At 31.6% G+C, this 3,823-nt stretch overlaps 1 long non-coding RNA gene across 1 annotated transcript; it reads right to left on the bottom strand.

Moving 5' to 3' along the window:
• Nucleotides 1–1,186: 1,186 nt before the first annotated feature.
• Nucleotides 1,187–3,616, bottom strand: LOC117320176. The gene is made up of 3 exons (XR_004530940.1): nt 3,329–3,616; nt 1,652–1,770; nt 1,187–1,350 (listed from the first exon to the last, which is right to left on the bottom strand). It is a non-coding gene; the product is annotated as an uncharacterized LOC117320176 (long non-coding RNA).
• Between the last annotated feature and the right edge of the window lie 207 nt (nt 3,617–3,823).

Raw genomic sequence — 3,823 nt, forward strand, 5'->3', positions numbered from 1 at the left:
ATTTTTGTTTATGTTTTTATTTCCGTTTTATCTGCCTAGACTTCATTGTAAGAAATTTGGTTTTGTATTACAGGTATAATAGTTTAGTCAGCAGTCTATATATATATTGAAACTTGTAAAGGGGACCTATCCAGATTTTATAGCAAAACTTCTTTTTTTATTATTTAAAACGTTACCATGGCAACCAGAAGTGAAACTACGTAAAAATGCGATATTTTACCTAAAGAAACATGCGCATGTGCCCTCATCTGAATAAAAATGTAAAATGCAAAACAGTTTGCAGCTTAGATTGCTGTATATGATTATAAATGTTAATTATAAATCATATTCATAAGTAGGTTGTTGTTTTAATGGTTTTAACATTAATAATTAATCTTTCAAAAGTTATATTTAGTTATACATGTATTTATTCCTTTCCTATTTTATGGTTTTTTTCAACAGCTAACATGTGTCTCCAAATCAAGATATTAAAGCTGATTTTATCAATGTGAATTTTACCATTATGTAGAAAATATAAAATTGCAATTTCTCTCTTCAATATGTAGAATCTATGTACATTCTATAACCTTTTCTAGTTGCCATGGCTACCAATTTAGCAAGTGACCATTTTGATGTTTCATATCTACTTCACTTGTTGTATTTGTTCTAGTTTCTCTATACCTACCATAATTAGACACGCACAGAGATAGGATGATTAACAAAAGGGTCATAATAACTAGCATCTGGTACTACTAGTATACTAAAAACAGATTTACTGATAAAAATTAAAATCATTGAAGGCATGCAAATCAAATGGTTATAACCATCTTTGTGCATCATTCTATGTATGTCTTCCTAGCTGAGCAATCCTAGACTTAATTCATAGACAATAGACATGTAGAAATATAGACAGGTGAAGAAAGTCCAAGTTCCCCAAAGGACATATGTTATTGATGAAATGTTCAGCTTGAATAATCCAGTTTGGCAGACAAACAAGTTGATTGATATAAACATTTAAACTTGGTTGGTTACGTGTTTATTATGGATTATAAAGAATTCTGAACTATATTTATTACATGGCCAGGCAAGCCATATTTGGTATAAATGATAAATTGATGTACCATGTTTTTTGAAAATAATAATTTACTCAATCAAAATTGCATGTTTCAACTTGGTACCAGTTGCAAAAACAACAACAACACAAATATTAAGTTCTGTAATTTTAATCAATGACATAGAATAGTGGGAGAGTGTAGCTATAGGGAAAAGATGCCTAAATCTGCTGTCTCTGGTGGCAGGGGATGGCATTTATCTTCTAGTATTGGTCACACCACAAATATCCATATAAATAAAGTCCTAAAGCTGATGTACCTGAAATTTGAAATGGGAGAAAATCAATATCATAAGCATCCAGATACATGTATATACACTAATAAAATATCTTATTTGCAAGGCATTACAGATTTATTCTAAAGAATATGGTAATATATAATGCTCACTTCAAAATTTCAAATGAAACAGTCAATAATGAAGTATAGGAAATGAGCTCACATACATATAGAAAAGCAGAAATAATGATCAATTTAAACAAAACCAAATATCCTCAGAAGCTATAAGATAATAAACATTTTAATTGTAGTGAATTTGTAATTAGATAAATCTATTAACTTACCTTTGATGTCATATATTAGGCAGAATCATCCATAAGCCAATGTTCACATTAAATTTTGTACACCAAGCTTGCTAGTAAAATTGAGACAGCTCCACACCGTACAAGTAATTGGGCAATACCTGAAATACAAAATAAGCTATATTCACATGTCATTGATTGCTTGTTTCACTTTAAAAAATCCTATTTCCCATGGTCCTGCTTAAAAAATACAAGAAAAAAAATAACTTGAGATTATTAATGTGGAATATTTCAAAAAGCCTTGAAATGAACTTTTAGAAAGTTAAACAAACTCGCCCAACCCATCACCAAGTCTGAGTTTCAAATACTCATACATGTAACAATGTTCTGAAAATCCATATCAGTGCACCAATAAGTTTCTTCTTGCCCTACTACATATGACAATTTGATGGTAAGATCATTATATGTCTCATAAAGGACAACTCTCTATCAAAGTGTCTTATGTTTGGTGTTAAGTCAGAGGAAACTCGGAAAATACATGTTTATAACCCTGCTCCAGTGTCCCCTCCTCACTAATAATAACTTCAAAAACTTGTAATTACCTATTATTTCTGTATTGTGTGCATCCTTAGAGGATTAATCATAATGAAGCATAAAATGATAATTACTAGCTAACCAGCATTCTACCTTTGATTTATTCGAATTATTTTCTTTCAATAATGTTTCCAGTCTTTACTGGCATAGAATACTTACTGGTACATGTACATCTATATATATATATCTACATCTGTATAAATTTATACATGTATCAGTCTATTTCACATAAAAAAAAGTCTGACACAACATATAATGCTTGAATTCGGACCAAAGCTGGGGTGTCATATGTTGATCCTCATCCATTTGTGGTAAGCACAGTAACACTACACAAACTTTATATATATGGGGTTGGGGATATGTGCCCTTACATGATTACATTTGTATGAATCCAACCTATACTAGCACACCATGATCCAAACATTGTAGAAATCACAACCAGCTAAACTCAAGAACAGCTATTTGGTATAACAACCATACCATGCAACATTTTTTTCTTAATTATATATATAATGTACCTCTGTTGCAAAACTGAAATTCATTAAAAGGTCTCACTTTTTCATCTCCCATTTATTTCATTATGTAAAATGCAATAAAAACAAATTTATCCAATTTTAGTTCATGCATACAATTTGGCAGACACAACAAGAACTTTTTACTATTTGTTCCAGTATGATTATATACAAAAGCATGTAATGTACTGAGGTAAAGTAAAATCTAAATTAAATTCGTAGAGATAAATATTGATAATTCTGATACAAAATACAGTATTGATGAAATTAAGTGTAACACCCCCCCCCCCCCCCCCCCCCCCCCCCCCCCCAAAAACAAAACAAAAAAAAGAGAGAGAGAGAGAGAAAATATTACAAGAACTAAATCGTTGTTTATAAAGTGAATAATTTTTTAACTGGTCACATTTCATTTGGACCCAATTGTATCTGTACAAATGTAGGCCTATCTTATAACACAATAAATGAAATTAAAACAACATTATATGCAGAAACTCATGTATACACACAATGCATATCTATATATTTGTAAAATTTACATATCAGATATTGCTGGTACATTTTGTATTCTCGTGTTCACAGAACTTCCCTTTATGTACATGTACAATGTACTTACCTTACCTACATACTTATGAAGGCCTATCTGAACACGATTGTTTGTCTGTTTGTGTCCATTTACAATGTACGTCTGCAACTCTTCATAACGCCAAATGTCACTTCACAGTTTGTTAGTTGAGTTGACAGTGGTCACTGCATATTGTTTTGGTGACGACTTGTATCGGTAATATGTGAGGTCCGCGAAATCAATCGGCACCAGGCACATGTCCGTCTCACCGTTTAGAAACCGAAAGTGATCATCTAGGAAATACCCGATTACTATAAATAGCTTTTGCTGTCGTCGGCTTTATTTTTATTTATTTTTTATTTGTAGATATCAAAATACGTGCTATCACTTTACTTATCTTGAGACAAAAGTAATTTGTTCTGATGAAACCAAGACCATTTATTGCGTTATGAAAACAGCAGAAATTAAAAGTTGTCGATCGTACTCGCGCAAGTGCTTGTTATCGACTCGCTCTTGCACGACGTCAATTCAAGTTACTGCGGTGTT

Source organism: Pecten maximus, unplaced genomic scaffold (genome assembly GCF_902652985.1).
Source record: "Pecten maximus unplaced genomic scaffold, xPecMax1.1, whole genome shotgun sequence".
NCBI lineage: Eukaryota > Metazoa > Mollusca > Bivalvia > Pectinida > Pectinidae > Pecten > Pecten maximus.